This window comes from Lissotriton vulgaris, chromosome 4_1, assembly GCF_964263255.1.
Source record: "Lissotriton vulgaris chromosome 4_1, aLisVul1.2, whole genome shotgun sequence".
Taxonomy (NCBI): Eukaryota; Metazoa; Chordata; class Amphibia; order Caudata; family Salamandridae; genus Lissotriton; species Lissotriton vulgaris.
In genome coordinates this window covers 1,627,093,296-1,627,115,071 of record NC_141691.1, presented here as the reverse complement: position 1 = coordinate 1,627,115,071, position 21,776 = coordinate 1,627,093,296, and positions in this window count along the sequence as shown.

Genomic DNA, 21,776 nt, shown 5'->3' with positions numbered 1-21,776 from the left:
ATCTTAGATCAACTTGAATACCAGGGGGTGATTGAAACATGCACCTCTCAAATAAACAATCCTTTGTTTCCTGTCTCCAAGCCAGACAATTCATATCGTCTAGTTTCGGATTACAGACACCTTAATGCATGTTGCAAATTTTTGCAGTACAAAATTCGCTTAGTGCTGCACTAATGAACAACATAGTTAGGAAAAAATATAAAACGACATTAGACATATCTAATGGTTTCCTTTGTCAAAACATTGCACCAGAAAGCAGATACTTGATCACTTTCTCCGTAATGGGGTCTCAGAAATATTTCTGTAGGCTCCCACAGGGGTTCAAGAACAGCCCAGGACTATTCTCAGCTAAAGTAACAGAGTTACTACAAATATATGATGATGAGGCATTATCTTACGTAGATGATATCTATCTCACAGATGACGACTTGGATACTCACTTGAAAAGAGTGAACACCATTATACTTGGGTTCGCAGCAGAGGGTTACAAATTCAACTTTAAAAAGTCTCGACTTGCCCATCTGACAGTATTATTTTTAGGATACGAATTATCAAGTGAAGGAAAAAGCCTAGCGGACAACTTCTTAGAGAAGTGCGCTGTACTCCAAGCTCCAAAAACGCTGAAGAATTTACAATCGATTCTAGGCTTTCTGAATTTCGGAAGAACTTACATTCTAAATTACGCAGAGAGGGTTAAACCTCTCTACGAACTAATTAAACCTGATTTTAAACAAATCACCTGGACTCAAAAACACATAGACATTTTGAGATCACTGCAAACAGACATGGTAGCAAAAACAAAATTAGATACACGTGACAACACACGCGATCTTGTAAACAAAGTCATCCCAGGAGGATGCGGATTCACGTACCTGACCTCTAATGAGGGAGAAAAGGTACCAATTTCAATTAAATCTCACTTGTACACACAAGTAGAAAAAACATTCAGTCCCACAGAAAGAACTGTGAAAGCAGTGCAAATTGCATTAGCAAATGAATGAGAATTAGCACATGGTAAAAGGATTAATATCCTCACAGCGGAATCTGCCTTCGAGGCGCTATTCAGCCAAATAAACCTGCCTACAGTGTCACTGGATCTGAAATGGATACAGTATGTAGATTCTCTTGGAGCGGAAGATGTGAAATACTATTTCGCCCCGCAATTCGAAGAACTGAATGATTTAGAATATGAAGAAGAATATCCTCTGCCAATCGAACTTCTGCCTCTCCCACAGTACGCCTGTATAATCTATACAGATAGATTTGTACAGCATTTCAACGTAGAGAGCAAATCCTACGATGCAGCCTGTGCGATTGTTAAAGGTCGCTGGCTGTGTTGTAAATTCAGACCGAAAATATCAAAAACTGAATCAGTAAGAAACTGTTCGGCTCAGAGAGCTGAGATCAGATCTTTAAAGATGGCGCTCGAAAATGCAGAACATGAATTCCCCACACTAATCGTGTGCGATTCTCATTTTTGCGTCAACTCTTACAATAATAAGTTGCAGACCTGGATTGAAAACGATTACAAAGATGACACAGGTGCCACAATAAAGCATAAATTGCTCTGGAAACAGGTAGTTCTTTTTCAGAAAGAACTACAAAAGACTCACGTGATACACGCACAGAGTCTTCAACGTGATGGCGTTCACGTTGCAGGGAATTCATTGGCTAACACAGCCACAGCGGAAGCAACTAAACCGGCTTCCGTAGCCACAGAAAAGCGTGCAGAAAAATACATAGACGGGGAAACCATGCTGGCAGTGAAAACGACCGTAAAAGGTGACTGTGCAGCACGGCCCGTGAACTATCCACTCAATTATGCATACGTAATCGATGCAAACTCCGTTCCTTTTGCTCAAATCCCTGGAGTGGGGGATAGGGTAATTCCAAACAGGGACCGGAGGGGCTTCCTCACACAGGAAGCACATATGGGGTTCGGTCTGAGACACCAAACAATCAGGGACTCTCTGAGAGAATTAGAATCAGAGTACTGGTGGCCGGAAATGAGTGAAGGTATTCATGAGTTTGCAAAAAACTGTGAAGACTGCAACAGAGATCGCAGTGAAGAACCGGCCAGTGTAGTGTCAGAAGCCCTAATAAAAAGCATTAGGCAATCTATCCGCGCTATCAAAAAAGAGATACGCATCCCATTGTACATCATTAAGGCTAAACACACTTAAATAATGTGGCCCCAGCGCTCGGCTGACGCCAGAACGGTTATAAAAGATCTGCGAGTCTTTATCGGCACATACGCAATTGCCATGTTCCATTCTGACCAGGGTCCTGCTTTTAGCTCTCGAGCTTATGAGGAGGCCATGGCCAGCATGGGAGTAGGGTTGCGGTATTCTTGTCCGTCACACCCCGAAGGGAATAGTGTGGTAGAAAGAAAAAAACGGGACATAAAGCAATCTATAACAGCGAAAGTATTAGGTTCAGGCGCTGGGTGGGTCAAACATTTAATAAGTGTCCAGATCAGTCTTAATAATTTGCCAAGAAATTCTCTAAAAGGTTTCAGCACATACGAACTATTGTTCGGAACTAGAATGAGAGTCCAGGACCTAGATAGTCAAGTATCAGTGGTACAAGATAAGAAAACAGACTTTGACATCAAAGATCGTTTGGCTGTTTTACAGGACTTGAACGAAACAAGAAAATCCTTAAGCAACATAAAGTTAAAGCAACAGCCAGATACCACTGACGAGGCACCACAAGCAACAGCCCCAGCAAGGCCTGTCTGGATTCCAAAGATTGGGGATCTAGTCAGAGAAATAATAGCGGTGAAGAAGGAATTTGGGCCTTCTTACAGAAAAGCAGTACCTGTCTTGGCAGTCACCGGAACAAGATCAGTAGTACTACCGCCCCTTGCTGGTAAAAAGGAGAACAGAGTTGTATCAATCGACCTGGTAAAAACACAAGCATGTGGCCTATAATCAACAGTAGGCCCAGTGGACTCCCAAGAAACAACAGAATACCCAAACTTGCAACAATCCAAGAGGTTCAAACTGAAAGACTAATCACATTCGATCAGCCTGCAGTGCACAGAGAAGGACTATGCAATAATGCCATGGAACTCGTGCCTCTTGAGACACAGATTGAAACAGTTCGTCAAGAAACACCAGTCTACAATGATGTGGCATCAGAAAGTGCTACCGAAAGACAAATTGAAAGAACAATCCAACAATTGACAGAACTGCCTCTGGTTATTTCATCGACTTCGACAACTTTTCCGAGGATCAAAGCAACCTCGAAGTGATGCAAGAAACAAAAAAGACTTTTAAAGAAAAAGCAACAGAACTCTGTCACCAACTGAAGGAAATCTACCTTATTTCTCCATGGTTAGAGTTCTGGTTTGGTCTAGGTGTATTTTTCCTCCTGCTTTGGCTCATCGTGGTACTTTGTTTGGGAAAATTCATTGAGGGAAAATATAGTACAATGGATACAGCAAGTCAGAACATCAACTTAGTCCTCAAACCAAACAGATCATCCCACGTGAAGAAAAGAGAACTGTCAACAGTGAATGTCACAGCCATTCCAATACCCGGTGGTGTAGTATGGGAGAAAACTGACTATGAGATCTATGGTTCGGTAGAGATCCTGAAATATCCTCATCAACTGAAGGTTTCCTTAAGTGACTTTGTAAAACCTACTACATTCTCTGATGATTGGGACTTTGACAGTATTAATAACATGATGTCTGATTTAGTAATGTCAGCTAGATTCACAGATCATGATTATTTACAAGGTTCGTCTAGTTATGAACAGATGTTCTGTTTTACACATAATGCGATCATTACTTGCATAAATCTGCACAGCCTAGAAATGTTTTTAAGTATAATCAATGGGAACATTGTGCTACACCACCTAAAAGCAGTTCTAAAACATTCTTTGAGAAATTCAAGTACTTCTCAGGGTTTAACACCAGTGATGCAGAAACGTTTTATTACAAACTGTTAGATAAAACAGGAATGAAAACAATGCTGACAAACACTAAATTGATATATTCAGAAGCATTTTATGAAAAAATTATGACATTTGGTTTTGATTATTGGAAAAATAACATTGAAACAAAAACCATCTGGGGTACAAAAGATTGGCAGGTACAAGGCCTAGAAGCATTATTCAGAACCTGCATGATACCAGAACAAATGATGTTTTTAAATGACACAATTCACCAAACATCCTGTCTTGGCCTAGCTAAGATCAAAGACCTAAACAAACCGTCTATTCCAAAACCAATACCTGAAAATGCAACAACAGATATTGAGATAGACGTATCTAAAATTTTACATTTTAACAGAACACATCCTGATTGAAAAAAGTGGTTAATCTGGCCTACTGACACAAACAACTGTCAAGATAGATTCCTGAATGAATAAAACACAGGGGTTAAAAATGACCAGACAAGACCCTAGATACTCCCAGAGACAACATCCAGGGATAGTAACAACATACAGTGTAGGGAAACTCTGCCTCGAATGGCTAGGATCATCCACACTGGCTGAAATTAAGCAACACTTGTCTTTACTTAAAGATGGTGCTGATTTGCGCGATTTCATTCTTGGACCACGCAAACAGCGTCAAAAGCGTTTCATAGCGACCAGTATCTATGCTGCATACAACGAGGCTTGGAAAGTCACACAAATTGAAACAGCTGAAAAAATACGAGAAATTGATCGTATTAATTTGGAAAAATCACTTTCTGTAGGGGACAATGGGTTAATGACTCTGTCCTCCAGAATATATTCGTTGGACAATATTGTATCCTCTGCCTTTGATATAATAGACAGAGACTTGCTAATGTTACAGCATGGCCAGTCACAATTACGTTCTATTGTACAATTAGGCTGGACGCTGCAAAATCTTCGTTCAGGCTATGTGCCTTGGCGTTTAATAAACACAACATCATTGTTTTCCATTTTTAACCTTACTGATAAACAAATCAGCTTGGCACAGAAAGGAGCAGACTATACAATCCTGAGCATAGAAAAACTTGAGAGATTACCATTGACAATGTCAGAGAGTCCTGTCATTGAATGGATAATACACGGGATTATCACAATTCCGATAAAAACTTTCCGATTTAAAAAGTGCCTTGAATACATACCTACTGGCCAGTATGAATGATTGGGTAAAGGATATGTAAAATCAGCATGGAAATTACCATACACACATTCATGCTATAGTGACAGCGACAAAAATGTATTCCTTAGTGGTGACAATTGTAAAACGTTCATTAAGCGGTATACTTTTGTGCCAGGGTATAAATTTACACGGAGCCTGTGAAGGTAATTCTAACAACCTTTCATGCCACCAGCTTGTCACACCTGCAACGCAGATAGAGCCTTTCTTTATGCAACTCGCGAATGGGAGTTACATTCTAAGAACGGATCACAGATGTTGTGGCATTTTGCCAGGGAAAGCGTATCTCGTAAGCGTAACTTCCATGGTCAAATGCTGAATGCAAGCATTGTTCCAGAGCGGCCCTGGAGACATAGAGACTCCCATGTGGCCTTGTCTGCATTTCTCTTCTATACGAATTGATACTTTAAGCAAAATGAAGTCTGTGCTTTTGCAGACAACAGTGCCCATCACGTCATCAAAAGAGACGTATGATCTCCTACTTGCAAGGACAGCTACGGAGGTTCATGACCTTTTATCAACAAATTGCCCCGTGCATTTCGTAGAAATGCTTAGCCAACTCCTTAACATATCTAGTGCCATAGGCATCCCAGGCATATTTAAGACCATTTTTACGGGACTGCTAACACCATTTCAAGCAATTCTGGGAATCGTTCCTAATTTTGGACATTCAGTCTTTAGCGGCATACCCCTATTTTTGGGACTTGTAGCAGGGATTTTATTTTTGACCCTCCTGCTCCGATATGGCAAGCCACAGCTCAGACATGACTCCTATGGGAATGGAAGAAACAATCCTAGCAGTGCGCTACCGGGACAGAATAACTAGAGTCCTTGGATTGGCCAGGCTGAGAGATCTAAACATGACCTGGTTCTTTTCATTCAGACCTATATGGCAAAACTGCATCTTACCTGTACTACGATGTATGCTATGCGGAGATGAGTGCGTGTTGGACACCTGTCTTGCAGTTCCATCAGCTGTACCAATGGATATCGATACTTTGCTCAGTCCGATAACGGCTCACGCATTGTGTTGTCCCCAGCAGCTACCAATCCTGATGACGGCATTCGTTGAGACTCCTGTACTACGACTAGGTGGTAACAGTGGAGCGAGTGACAAAAGCAACATCACACAGGTAAGACCTTCTGTGAACATTGCTGATCCAGCCTTTGATGACAGCAATCATTCTCACACCTGCCAAATTACAGCACTATCGAATTTGGTCGAACTGTCACCTGATTTTGTAGACCTGTCTGATATGATGTTCTCACCCGAACAGAAACAATAACTTTAGAGAAACATTCCGACACACAGCATTCCCATGAACTCTGAATTCGGCCTTCAGTTTTGAACAACAAAAACTGCTAAAAGCGTTGGAACTCTATTTTCCCCGTTCAAGCAATAATTCTTTTGAATTGAACACTTTTTAATATTCACCTTTTTTCTGGCACAAAAAATTATTTGCTTAAAGTAGAACTATTCATAGAGAACAGAAGCTTCTACTTCTATTTTTAGATACATCTAGAGACATAATAACTTTACACCAGCCTCTAGCACATTTTACTGCAATGCATTTATATGTGATGAAATTATCTCGCCCTTCTTTTCTGTATTCAGAGATATTTCATGTGTAATTCTTTTTGCAAAATCGTTGATTTCATATGCTATAATTTTGAATGATTTCTATGCTTCAAAAACGTACAGTACCTACATTTTCACGTATTACAAATACGCCTATTTCAAATGCATATATGTATTTTGGGGTGGGCAATGTTACACATGCATCTTATTGCTCTAGTTTTAGTAATTTGATGGACATGAATTCGTGGAGTGGGTGTTGCGTTCTAATCTAGGACCCTGATCGATACTGTGACCTTATGCCTCTATACGGCTATAATCCCCTTGTACCCCTATATTGGCATAACCGATCAAATGCAATATTCAGAAACTCGTCTCTGGCCTCACATGAACAGAGCCACATTTCAGAATCACTTCCTCTGCCACTTCCTTTGCAGCTAATTAGTGCAATGACATAGCAGAAGTTACTATCTAAGATTCCTGGATTAACACTCCGAGTTCTTCAACAAGATAAAAACTCAGCAACCTGGGAAAGCCCCGCTTGCTATGTTTTGATTAGTAATAGAACTCTAATGAGCACTGATAGACGATCACTTCCTAGTGACATCTTTATTGACGTCTTATGTCCAAAAACATACGTCAAACAAGGCACCTTTCAGGTATAAATATTACCAACATTGCCTTAAGCAAATGCTGCTGTTTCGCTGAAGCTGAAGCTGCTGTTATGCAGATGATACCATAGCTGCTATCGCTACTGCTATCGCTGCTAACGAGCGAACAATGGTGTGGTGAACTTAGGAGCTGAACAGCCATCCCCTGCAAGAGCCCAGCAGATGCAAGCTGCCCGCGGACGCTGCCCCTCCTCTTCCTCGACGCGCTGAGAGAGGCCCTGTCTTTTCTCCTGCAGACAAATCCAGCTCAGGCGTTTCCAGTCTACTCTTGCGAGTGACTGGGATATCGAGTTCCCTGAAGGAGATACCAGACCTCCATCATTCTATTCCAGAGGTATGGTGTTGACTAAACCCTTAGAGAGAATTCTTGAAGCAAACCTTGGCGAAACCAACTTAACTAAAAGCTACTTACTTACTCTCCTCCCAAGTATTAGGCTTAGGTCAGGTACACTGGGGTAGGCGTAGTTAGAAGCACCAGTTGAGTATTTTAGCCTAATGTATATATGAATGTATATATGTTTTATTCATTTTAAACCATTTTATGGCTAAGAAACCATATCAATGCTTTTACAGTATTATTTCGCAATACTAATCTTACTGTACGTACTTTTTATAATAACAAGTCTTGCAATTGTGGCAATTCATTTCTCTTGTACGAGATGAAAGACTGTTCAATAAATGTTACCCTTTATTGAAAATGCCCGTCTCTCTATTCTCTACATATTGTGAAAGTAATCTGCACAACAAGTGACTGAATAAAATAACTGTCTATTGTTTCACACGACCCTAGAGATTGACTCTTATCTGAGGAGCAAAGTTGTCATGTTGCATGGTTGTTGGAAAACTGAATCCCTTCTTGTCTGTACCAGGGAAGCTGATCACTTCCTATTCAGTCTAGAAAGTTTCCAGTGACCTCTGAGCTAGTTGGTAACAAACCCAATTAAGTTTAGCATAGTCAGTAGAGGCCTGGAAGATCCGCACTTCTACGTCGATACTACTGTTTATGTTATTCCAATGCGCAGGGCCTATTGGGAAAATAGGAACTATACTACAATTCATCAGAAGAATCTGGCAAGAGAAGAAATGAGGCGTGCAGCAAAATATCCACCACCAGGCATTGCTAGCACCTCCGGAGCTTCCACTTTAACACCACCAGTAGACATTTGCCCAGAATTTGCTTTTCTTCAGCAGCACTGCACTAAGTGCAAAACCATCATCTGTTATGGTGAACAGTCAGTGGACGTTATTTGTGCAGCTCAACAGATCCACAAATGCACATTTTTTTTTTGTTTTGTTTTTCGCATGATGTTGAATTCAAAAAGCTAACTGTTTACTTATTTCCTTCTTTGTTAAATTTTAAAAAAAACACCCAATAAAGTACAAAATTGTTAAAAAAACTACAAAAAAATAGAAAACAAAATAACTGAAGAAAAAAAAAGTTCAGAACTACCTTATCTTTTTTAAAAAAAAGAACTATAATTGCATGGTAATGTCTGAAAGTTTGGTTAAATGTATGTGTAGAGCATGATTGACTGAAAGAATACATTAGTACAGTATGGTGAATTTATAGGGGCAGATCTATGAGGAAGAACTGCAGTGGGACACTGCGGCACTTCTGAAGCACAGGGATGTGGCATATTTACATGAATATGTTGCAATTCTGTGCTCCCTCTGCACTAGCACACAAACTGCAGCCATGCAGTGATGCAGGCATCCTTGCACCACGGTGCAAGGATATCTGTGTCGTGGGGAGATTGTTTTTGTGCAGGAAGAGTCTACTTCCTGCTCAAAAATAATCACTAAAGGCATTTTCCTCCTTCAATGTATGCTGTGGAATGCAGCATGCATTGAAAGAGGAAAAAACGAGGAGAAATGAATACATTTCTCCTTGTTGTGCCTAGCTACACCACCTCTAGGGTGGCGCACCATTCACACGTATCTACAGATTTACATTTTCTCGTACGTCTTGAGATGTGTTAGTCCATGGGTGTTGTGTGGGAACAGACACACCAACACCCATGGAATGCCCTTCAGCGCAAAGTGCTGCATTTGAATTGTCGTATTTTCAAGGAGAGGAAAAGCCACGCAGGGTGGCTTTTCCTCTCCTTGTAAATATGGAAGAGTCTCCAGCCCCATCACTATATTATAAAAAGTGACGTACTGGTGGCGCAGGGGGTTTGTAAATCTGCCCCATAGTGCTTAGGTATTGGCAGAGTGATACAATAAGAATGATGACAGTGCTGCAGAGTGCTCAGTTAATTTATAAGTGCTTAGGTATTGTCTCAATACCTGAGTCATTCTGCAAGTGCATAGACAGTGACTGGGTTCCTAGAATGCTAGTAGTTGACAGCAGGATAAGTTTATAAGCACTTGTGTTTCAACAGAGTGATTAGATAAGGACATACCTCTGTCAAGATGATTGTAGGAGTGGACACAGACTCACAGTGTGATTCCAAACAAGCATGACTATTACCTGGACTTTTGCAGGACTGACTCAGTAGTTTGCAAGGGGTTAAGGGACCGCATATATTGTGCACATTTGACTGTACCTCTGCTTGTCTCAATGCCTGAGTCATTCTGCAAGTTCATGGACAGTGACTGGGTTCCTAGAGTACTGGAAGTTGACAGCAGGATGTGTTTATAAGCACTTATGTTTCAGCAGAGTGATTAGATAAGGACATGCTTCTGTCAGGATGATTGTAGGAGTGGACAGAGCTGCTTTAGACAATTAGAACAGGTAAGCAGAGCTGCTTTAGAGCCACAGAACCAGGTCAGCAGAGCCGTTGTAGATCCAGAGACCCAGGTCAGCAGACCTGCTGTAGAGCCAGAGAACCAGGTCATCAGAGCTGCTTTAGAGCCATAGAATCAGGTCAGCAGAGCTGCTGTAAAGTCAGAGAAACCAGGTCAGCAGAGCTCCTTTAGAGCCAGAGAACCAGGTCATCAGAGCCGTTGTAGAGCCAGAGAACCAGGTCAGCAGAGCTGCACTAGAGCCTAATAAGCAGGTCAGCAGAGCTGCTCTAGAACCAGAGACCCAGGTCAGCAGTGCTACTCTAGAGCCAGAGACCCAGGTCAGCAGAGCTGCTCCAGAGGCCAAGAACCAGGCGAGCAGAGCTGCTGTAGAGCCAGAGAAACCAGGTCAGCAGAGCTGCTTCAGAGGGAGAGAACCAGGTCAGCAGAACTGCTTTAGAGCCAGAAAACCAGGTCAGCAGAGCTCTTTAGAGGGAGAGCACCAGGTCAGTAAAACTGCTTTAGAGCCAGAGAACCAGGTCGGCAGAGCGGCTCTTGAGCCAGAGAACCAGATCAGCAGAGCTGCTTTAGAGACATAGAACCAGGTCAGCAGAGCTGCTTTAGAGCCAGAGAATCGGGTCAGCAGAGCTGCTCTAGAGGCAGAGAACAAGGTCAGCAGAGCTGCTTTAGAGGGCAAGAACCAGGTCAGCAGAGCTGCTCTAAAACAAGGTAAACCAGGTCAGCAGAGCTGCTTTGGAGGGAGGGAACCAGGTCATCAGAACTGCTTTAGAGCCAGAGAACCAGGTCAGCAGAGCTGCTCTAGAGCCGGAGAACCAGGTCGGCAGAGCTGCTTAGAGCCATAGAACCAGGTCAGCAGAGCTGCTCTAGAGGCAGGGAACCTCGTCAGCAGAGCTGATTTACAGGGAGAGAACCAGGTCAGCAGAGCTGCTTTAGAGCCAGAGAACCAGGTCAGCAGAGCTGCTCTAGAACCAGGGAACCAGGTCAGTAGAGCTGCTTTAGAGTCAGAGAACCAGGTCAGCAGAGCTGCTTTAGAGCCAAGGGACTAGGTAAACAGAACTACTTTAGAGCCAGAGAACCAGGTCAGCAGAGCTGCTCTAGAACCAGAGAACCAGGTCAGGAGAGCTGCTCTAGAGCCTAAGAACTAGGTCAGCAGAGCTGCTCTTGAGCCAAAGAACCAGGTCAGCAGAGCTGCTGTAGAGCCAGAGAACCAGGTCAGCAGAGCTGTTGTAGAGCCAGAGAACCAGGTCAGCAGAGCTGCTTTTGAGCCATAGAACCAGGTCAGCAGAGCTGCTTTAGAGACAGAGAACCAGGTCAGCAGAGCTGCTCTAGAGCCAGAGAACCAGGTCAGCAGAGCTGCTATAGAGCCAGAGAGCCAGGTCAGCAGAGCTGTTGTAGAGCCAGAGAACCAGGTCAGCAGAGCTGCACTAGAGCCTAATAAGCAGGTCAGCAGAGCTGCTCTAGAACCAGAGACCCAGGTCAGCAGTGCTACTCTAGAGCCAGAGACCCAGGTCAGCAGAGCTGCTCCAGAGGCCAAGAACCAGGTGAGCAGAGCTGCTGTAGAGCCAGAGAAACTAGGTCAGCAGAGCTGCTTCAGAGCAAGAGAACCAGGTCAGCAGAACTGCTTTAGAGCCAGAAAACCAGGTCAGCAGAGCTCTTTAGAGGGAGAGCACCAGGTCAGTAGAACTGCTTTAGAGCCAGAGAACCAGGTCGGCAGAGCTGCTCTTGAGCCAGAGAACCAGATCAGCAGAGCTGCTTTAGAGACATAGAACCAGGTCAGCAGGGCTGCTTTAGAGCCAGATAATCGGGTCAGCAGAGCTGCTCTAGAGGCAGAGAACAAGGTCAGCAGAGCTGCTTTAGAGGGAAAGAACCAGGTCAGCAGAGCTGCTCTAAAACAAGGTAAACCAGGTCAGCAGAGCTGCTTTGGAGGGAGGGAACCAGGTCATCAGAACTGCTTTAGAGCCAGAGAACCAGGTCAGCAGAGCTGCTCTAGAGCCGGAGAACCAGGTTGGCAGAGCTGCTTAGAGCCATAGAACCAGGTCAGCAGAGCTGCTCTAGAGGCAGGGAACCTCGTCAGCAGAGCTGATTTACAGGGAGAGAACCAGGTCAGCAGAGCTGCTTTAGAGCCAGAGAACCAGGTCAGCAGAGCTGCTCTAGAACCAGAGAACCAGGTCAGCAGAGCTGCCTTAGAGCCAGAGAAACCAGCTCAGTAGAGCTGCTTTAGAGTCAGAGAACCAGGTCAGCAGAGCTGCTTTAGAGCCAAGGGACCAGGTAAACAGAACTACTTTAGAGCCAGAGAACTAGGTCAGCAGAGCTGCTCTAGAACCAGAGAACCAGGCCAGGAGAGCTGCTCTAGAGCCTAAGAGCTAGGTCAGCAGAGCTGCTCTAGAGCCAAAGAACCAGGTCAGAAGAGCTGCTGTAGAGCCAGAGAACCAGGTCAGCAGAGCTGTGTAGAGCCAGAGAACCAGGTCAGCAGAGCTGCTTTTGAGCCATAGAACCAGGTCAGCAGAGCTGCTTTAGAGACAGAGAACCAGGTCAGCAGAGCTGCTCTAGAGCCAGAAAACCAGGCCAGCAGAGCTGCTCTAGAGCCAGAGCACCAGGTCAGGAGAGCTGCTGTAGAACCAGAGAAACCAGGCCAGCAGAGCTGCTTCAGAGGGATAGAAGCAGGTCAGCAGAGCTGCTCTAAAGCCAGAGAACCATGTCAGCAGAACTGCTATAGAGCCATAGAACCGGGTCAGCAGAGCTGCTTTAGAACCAGAGAGCCAGGTCAGCAGAGCTGTTGTAAAGCCAGAGATGCTCTATAGCCTAAGAAATAGGTCACCAGAACTGCTCTAGAACCAGAGATCCAGGTCAGCAGACCTGCTGCAGAGCCAGAGAAATCAGGTCAGCAGAGCTGCTTTGGAGCCAGAGAACCAGGTCAGCAGAGCTGCTTTAGAGCCAGCGAACCAGGTCAGCAGAGCTGCTCTAGCTGACACTGACTGACTGATACTGACTGAATGACAATGGCTGACATTGATTGGCTGACACTGACTAACTGACACTGACTGACACGGATTGGCTGACTCTGACTGACTGACTGACACTGATTGACTGACACTGACTGACTGACATTGACTGACTGACTGACACTGACTGACACTGATTGACTGACACTGACTGACACTGATTGACTGACACTGACTGTCTGACACTGACCGACTGACACTGACTGACTACTCTCCACTACTCTACTACTCACTCTCTACTACTCTCTCTCTCTACTACTCACTCTCTACTACTACTCTCTACTACTATCTCTCTACTACTTACTCTCTACTACTCTCTACTATTCACTCAATACTACACACTCTCTACTACTCTCTCTCTACTATAATAAAGCAGTTAACCAGTCAATTTTTTTTAAAAACATCCATTTACACACTTATTTAACCATTTATTCTTCCATCGACCTTTACAAATACATATATAAAACATATTTATTTTTCAGAAAGACACACATTCACTGGATGATGTCATCAGTGATGTCATGAGTGATGTCACTGACCATGTCATGAGTGATGTAATATGTGACATCATCAGCAGTGCATTGCAGGCGCGCAAGTTATAGTGAGTCCAACTAACTTTAACGTGGGAATTTCAATGGTTTCATGTCAGTAACATTTCCAGCTAACTATAACTGGTGTGAAACCTATGTTTTTTTCAGTGAATTTCAAAGGTTTTTTAATAGCAAATCTCTATAGGCATGAAATGTAATATTATTGATAACAAATTTTATATTGTATAATTATGTAATTTTTGTTTTGCCCCGGAGCGCTCCCGGGGCGCGTACCGATGCGCTCACCGGTAAGCGCAGTGCTTCGGCGTGCCCCAGGGCACGTACCGGTGAGCGTCCCGTAAGCACTATTCCCGCGAACGAAAACAACATCGTGACGTATCGCGTCGCCGCGTGAAGCACCCGAGCGCATACGATCGCGCAACGTAAGCGCCGCCGGGCACGCCCCGGGGCGGGACTACGGGCGCGCCCCGGGGCCCACACCGGGGCGCGTAGCGTAAGCGCGTCGGGTCATGTGACCTGAAAATAACACTTTTGATTGGCTCAGAACACTTTTAGTTTCCAAATAATGAGAAAGCCCACGTCATGGGACCTGACATTAACACTTTTGATTGGTTCACAACAGTTTTGTTTTCCAAATGATGAAAGACCCCACCTTTTTTCCTCATTTTCACTTTGTTGTTTGAGTGAAGAAGACCTGCATTCATTCTGTGAGAAATGGCTTCACTAGTAGCAGCTGCAGGTGCATCTACACCACCACCACCTCCACCACCACCACAAGGACCACCACAAGACAACATTGGTGCCATGAAGAAGAGGAGGACAAAGAGGAGCAGGAGGAGAGGCAATATCTGCCTGAGGACAATCCCCCATACAGACCCAAGGAGCATTTTATTTGGGAGTTTTTCAAGATGCCAAGGGGTGCCAAAAAAGTGAATGCAGCTAAAGTGACTTGCCTCATCTGTCACCAAGAACTGTCAAGAGGGAACCCAAACAAAAAATATTCTTTTGGGAACCACACTATGATTAGGCATATGCAGAGGAAGCACCCGAACAATTATTCGAGAGCAGAGGTCAGGGAACTGACCAAGAACCCTCCCCATCCTTCTTCTTCAAGCACCTCCAATCAACCCACTCCATTGGGTGCAGAGGCTAGGGAGATGGTCCCTAATGTCCAAACCAAGTTTGCAAAATTTAAATTTGTTTGCAAATATTGCAACAAAACAATATCATATGGTGAGCAGAGCATCACTTTACTCAATCAAGCTGCAGACAACCATCACTGCAGCAAGCAACTTTTAATTTCTTTCTTTTTTTTTGCTCCAGTTGACCCCAGAAAAACTACAAAAAATATAAAATTGGTCAGAAAATCCCCCAAAAATAAAAAATGTTCAAAAAAAAAATAAAAAAAATATAAAACAACAAAAAGAATAAAAAAAACAGTTCTTTTCAGAACTACCTCCAATTTATATAAAAATGCAACATTTTTAAAAAACTGTCTTTCTTTTTTTCCCCATGGTACGCTCCCCGGTGCGCTCCCCAGTGCGCATACCGGGCGCACCCCCCCGCGAATTTTTAAATGTTTGCCCCGCGGGGCCCTTTTATGGCCCCCACATCAAACCTAGGGGGCCAGGGGGGGTCTACCCTGCCCCCTTTTGGTCATTTCCTCCTTTGTTTTTGCCACCTCTTGTGTCTCAATCCTGCCGAGACACAAGATGGCAGCCGCACCGGACTCTTTCGAATGTTTACAGATACCCGAGAGCCAATCAGCTTTCCGTGCGCAAGTCACGTAGCGCGCCCGCTGCGCTCCCCGGAGCACGTATCGGGGCGCGGCCATAGATATATATATTTTTTTAACCTAAATTACTCAAAATCCACTGGAGCACATATCTTAAGACATAGCAAAGGCACATCGGGCTACCAGTCCCTACAATTTCGCCAAGTTTGGTGGAAATCAATTCAGCAGTTCAGGCTAAAAGTGAGGTTGACCGCCCTATGGAAATTAACATGGGAAAAACCCGTTTTGGGACCCCCCTTTTATCTCGGCCCCCGCTTGACGAATACCCCCAAACTTTAAAGGAAGGACCGGAGCTCCGCGAGGCAAATTTGAGGAAATTTTCAGTCAGATTCGTCAACTGGCGCCAAAGTTATTCACAATAGAATTTTGAGATTTTGCATTGAAAAAAATCCTAACTATAACTACCTACCGGCGACTGCCAGTAGGTAATATGTATGTGTATATATATATATATATATATATATATATATATATATATATATATATATATATATATATATATATATATATATATATATATATATTCACTGAAAAAAACATAGGTTTCAGACATGTTATAGTTAGGAATTAGCATTTAAAAAAACCTTAGAAATTCACTGAAAAAACATAGGTTTTAGGGGTGTTATAGTTAGTTGGACATTTCACTCGTACAAAACCATTGAAATTCCCCCGTTATAGTTAGTTGTACTAACAATAACTTGCGCGCCCGCAATCCACTGCTGATGATGTCAAATATTACATCATTCATGACATGGTCAGTGACATCACTGGCGCTTAGTGGAGGTACCTGGTGGGCTAGTCCTTGTGGGACCCCCTGAGCAGCCCCAGGGGGTCAGGGTGTGTCTACCCTGCCCCCTTTTTAATATTTGCAGCGTTTGTTTTGGTTTTTTTGTGCCTCCGTTCTACCGAGGCGCAAGATGACTGCTAACACTTTCTGATTTTGACTGTTGACGACCAAGCAGCACTTGCACTTGCACGGAAGGGTGCATGCAGGCTGCACTTTGGGTATGCGGATAGATACACGGATCCACTGCGCCCATAGATATATATATGACTTTAACCATCATTTTCTCAGGAACTACTGAACAGATTGACACCATATAAGCAAAAGGCACAAGTCGGAACTGAGGACTACCTCTTTGCCAAATTTGGTGTAATTCCGTTCAGCCGTTTGGGCTGTAGCCGTGTCTAAAGGTCCCATGGGAAATTGCATGGGGAAACACATTTTGGGACCCCCCTTTTTTCTCAGCCCCTGCTTGACCAATCACCCCCTAACTTTTAGGGAAGGAGTGGAATTGACCTGGCCAAAAGTTTTGAAAATTTCAAGTTGATTAATTAATCGACGCCAAAGTTATTGCCAATAGAATGTTGCAGTTTTCCTATGGATAATAGGTCCTAACTATAACTATCTACTGGCGACCGCAAGTAGATAATATACATACATATATAAACATGTATATAATCTGCATATCTATATAAATAGAAATATAAATGCATGCATACATATACATATATAAATACATATGCATGTTATGTACATGAACGTTTGAAAAACACTAAGAAAAGCAAAGCTAAAAACCCACCTAATTACAAACAGAACAGCTTTAACTGAAACTAGGGCGAGACCTATTGCCTTTTCAATGCTTGTTTACTTTGGTTCCATCAAGAGGGCATTCATATGTGTCATCATCGGGTATTCTTACAAAACACCCTGGCGTAGCCACGCACCGGGCTGAGCATAGGGAGGGGGAACACAAAACACAAAGACGAAAACAAATTCAGGAGTGACAAACAGTGTTCACAACAGAAAGTGTTAGCCCAAGACTGGGTACAGTGATAGAACAAAGTGCAGTCAATGTAGTGAAGTTAAAACTGGCTCATGGATACCTATCATACCTTTATTCACAGGTTAAAAGGTCAGGATTAAAACTTGAATGAAGGATGGTGGTGTTAAGGGGGAAATCAATATCCTGTTGATGAGTACAGGCCTCAGCAAGGCCTGCAAGTGCAAAAGGGTTCGCCCTTTCTTTTGGTGCGCCGGCATCATCCCACATATCCAACAGTCTGTAGCATTTGTAGCAACGTGGGTATGATGCAACATCTGGATGAAAGTGTTATTCAAATACGACTGTCGATGTTTCAACTCTTGATATGGAAGTGTATAGAAAAAGTGCTCATTTGGGACTGGAGTGGAAACAACATATAGCTCACAGGCAGGAGCTTTATCCTCGACAAACCACATGACTGTAGCGATAACTGCTACGATAACTACGAACCCTACAGAAACAAAAATCTTCTTCTTATCCATTCGAACAAATGTACACAGTATCTTCCTGAAACTAAAGTGTTGTCAGAATTCTTACCCCGTAGGTAGCCATTGTTTTCTTCACCAGCGGGCCAAGACGGGTGTCACTACACTAATGCATGGCTGATCCCTCCCTTGCCTCATCAGCTCTCCATTTCACTGACCTAGGGACCGTTCTGGCAACTTCTCACATAATTGCAGATGCTTTTCTTGGTCGCAGATTATATCTTCTTGATCCAGGGATCGTCTGGTCCGGGAAGAACTCCTCAGATTCGTTTGGTACCACAGCACAGCCTCTTTCCGTAGTCAGGATATCTCGAAGGTCGGTCAATACAGCAGCCTCCACCAGGTCAGGTTGTACTTTCCTGCAATGAATGGAATGGATCCAGTTTCTCTGATTGGTCACCCGCACTGCTGTTCTTGTCGCGAGGAGGACCTGCTCAGGACCGCACCACCTCGGCTCCAGACTATTCGACCTCTCGAAAGACTTCACCAGAACGAAGTCGCCAGGCCAGAGATGATAGCCTTCTCCTGTGGACCGGTCCGGGAGTGCTTCTCGAACCTGTTGATGAACGGAAACCAAGCTGTCAGTTAATTGTGCCAAATAGTCATTCATTAAAACACAAGGTACATCGTACACTGAGCTTGGTTTGGGCACCCCGATATGTTCATGGGGTGCCCGAAAATTATCTCATAAGGCGTTAGGCCCGTCCGAGAATGCGGTACTGATCTGATAGACAATAATGCCAAAGGCAAAGCATCTGGCCAAGTCAGAGAAGTAGAAGCCTGAATTTTCGCTATCTTTAATTTCAATGTGTCATTCCACCAAACCTGCTGATTGTGGGTGGAACACTGCATGGAATTTTTGTACAATGCCTAATCCTTTCAGGACATACTTAATAACATCCGCCACAAAATGGGGCCCGTTATCACTCCACAACAATCTGCAAACACCGAAACGGGGAAAAAATTCCTTCAACAGCACCTTAGCAGTAGTCATTGCAGTATTGTCCTTCGTAGGGTATGCTTCAATCCATTTGCCGAATACACAAACCACAACCAGGACATACTTCAGATAATTGCAGCGTTCCAGCTGAATATAATCCATTTGCAATACTTCAAAAGGTGCAGTGGGTGTTGCAAATCCTCCTGCCGGAGTTCGTGTTCCTTTTCCTGGATTGTATTTAAGGCAAATCATACAGGTCTGTACTATTCTCTTTGCCGTGCTAGCAATCTCTGGATGCTCCCAAACTTGTGTAAGCAATTTCACAATTGTCAAAGCTCCAACATGTGCTAGACCATGTGCCATCTGAACCATAGGTTGTACAAAGGCTGTGGGTAACTTCCACCTATCCATCTGCCTATTCCTCCAACAGCCTTCATCGTCCAATTCTCCATCTTTGGACCATTGCTCTCATTCTTTCTCAGTAGCAGTCTTTTGCATCTCTAAGACCTTTTCCCTAGCATCATGCCACCGCTCAGCTTGTGACTTCACAACATGCATTAAAGTGGAGCCAGGCTGCATCGCAGTTTCACGTGCAATTCGATCTACAAAAGCATTCCCTTGTCCCACTTTGTCTGTCACTTTCTTGTGTGCGCTACATTTCACTATAGCTATCCTTTTAGGATAGGCCAGTGCAGTCAAGAGATTTTGTACTAATTCTCCATACATTATCTGCGCTCCATGTGATGTCAAAAAGCCCCTTTCCTTCCAGAGCAGGCCAAAATCGTGCGCTACTCCGAAAGCATAGCGGCTATCCGTATATGCATTCACACATAATACTGCACTGAGCTCACAAGCTTGTGTCAACGCTATTAGTTCTGCTGCTTGAGCTGATTTCTGCGGTATGCGTGCTGTCTCCACTATTGTGTGTAACGTAGTGATTGCATATGCTGCGGAGGTAGTCCCATCTGGTAACTTCAAACAAGACCCATCCACCCACAGCTCTCCATCCACATCTGTAAAGGGCGTATCTTGCAAATCAATACGACCATTTGTCTGTTCCTCAGTCACAAAGACACGATCATGTGTCTCTTGCGCCTCAGGCTGAGTCACTGGGAAGGGCAACAACGTGGCTGGATTCAGTGTTGCACATCTCTTCAAAGTAATATGAGGAGCCAACAGCGTTAGCTCGTATCCTGTCAGACAAGCACTAGTTAAATGCTGCGTCTTTGTCTGATTCAAAAGGGCATCAACAGCATGGGGGGCCAACACCAACAGCTTATGAGATAACACAATCCCTTCACTCTGGCGTATTGACACAGCTGTTGCTGCAACTGAGCGAAGACAACCAGGCAATGCTCGAGCAACAGGATCAAGCATCACCGAGAAGTATGCACAAGGGCGCTGTTTATCACCGTGCATCTGCACTAACACTGATAACGCGCATCCATCTCTATCATGCACATACAATGTAAAAGGCTTTGTGTAATCAGGGGTGCCTAACACTGGTGCTGAACAAAGGGCCTGACGTAATTGTTGAAAAGCATTCTCACATTCATCCATCCAGGGAAGGGGAACTGGAGTATCTTTTGTCAAAAGGGCTAACAGTGGTTTAACTATGTACGAAAACCCTAATATCCATTGTCTACAAAAGGAGGTGAGACCCAGAAAAGCTCGAACATCTTTCTGCGTGGAGGGTACAGGTGTGTCTAAAATGGCTTGAATACGATCTGATGTAAGTGCTCGCCCCTCCTTATACAAAAGGTGACCTAAGTAGGTTACCTTTGGTCTACAATATTGCAGTTTCTTTTTCGATACTTTGTGATTGTGAGATGCCAAAAAGGTAAGCAAAGACATCGTACACTCCTCAAATTGTGCAGGGGTGTCGGCTGCCAACAAGATGTCATCGACATATTGTATAAGCGCTACACCTTCGGGTAAAACAAAGGAATCCAATTGTCTTTTCAACGCTTCACTATAAATGCAGGGACTCTCAGTATAGGCTTGGGGAACTCTACAAAATCTGTACGATCTAATATTCAAAGTGAATCCGAAAAGATATCGGCTGTCAGGATGAATAGGGATCGAAAAGAAAGCGTTCTTCAAGTCTATGACCGAGAACGTTGTCGCAGTTGGCGGGACCAAAGTGAGAAGTGTCGTAATGTCAGAAACCACTGGGTATTGAGGTATCACTATCTTGTTAACCTCCCTCAAATCGATAATAAATCGATAAATCCTAGTGTCAGTGTCTTTCTTCAAAATCGGTAGTATAGGACTGTTACACACATTACATCGGACTTCTTCAACAACCCCTACTTTAATCAGATCCTGCACTGTCTGCATCAGCGCCTCCTCCCCCTCCTGTGAGATTCGATACTGAGGCAGGCGAGGTAACACAGTTCCCTCGATTACACTAATGTGTACCGGAGGAATGATCATCTGTCCCACATCAGTATCCGAAGTGGCCCACAAAGTATGAGGTAAAGAGGCCAGTGCAGCATCTTCTTTAATCGTGTACACCCTCTCCATTGTCGGATAATTGTCATTTAAGATGACACGTACTCCTTCAGGGGAGCATCGTATCGTAGCCCGAAAATGCTTGAGCATATCCAGGCCCACAATGTTATCAGGCGTGTTCGGGGAAAGCAAAAATGGACATGGTGCAGCAAACTGATCTACATAAAGTGCAAGAGGTTGTGATAGTGGGCTAACAGAAGGCGTTCCATCGAACCCTATTGACGTAATTGTTAAGACAGACAGTGGAGCCCTCGGAACCAATTTTTTAGACAAAGCGCTACGAGTAGCTCCTGTATCAACCAGGAACTGATCAGTAGAACCCAAAACATGTGCTGTAACATAAGGACCCCTCTGATCTACTGGCACTTCAACTGATTACTTACCCCATCCACGCAATCCTATGCATACTGTGAATCGTGCTGTTCAGGAGGTATATAATCAGACATTTGGTATTGATTTCGTTGATCAAAGACATTGGATCCATCTCGCGGTCATATACTAGATTCAAACCTAACTCAATCATTTG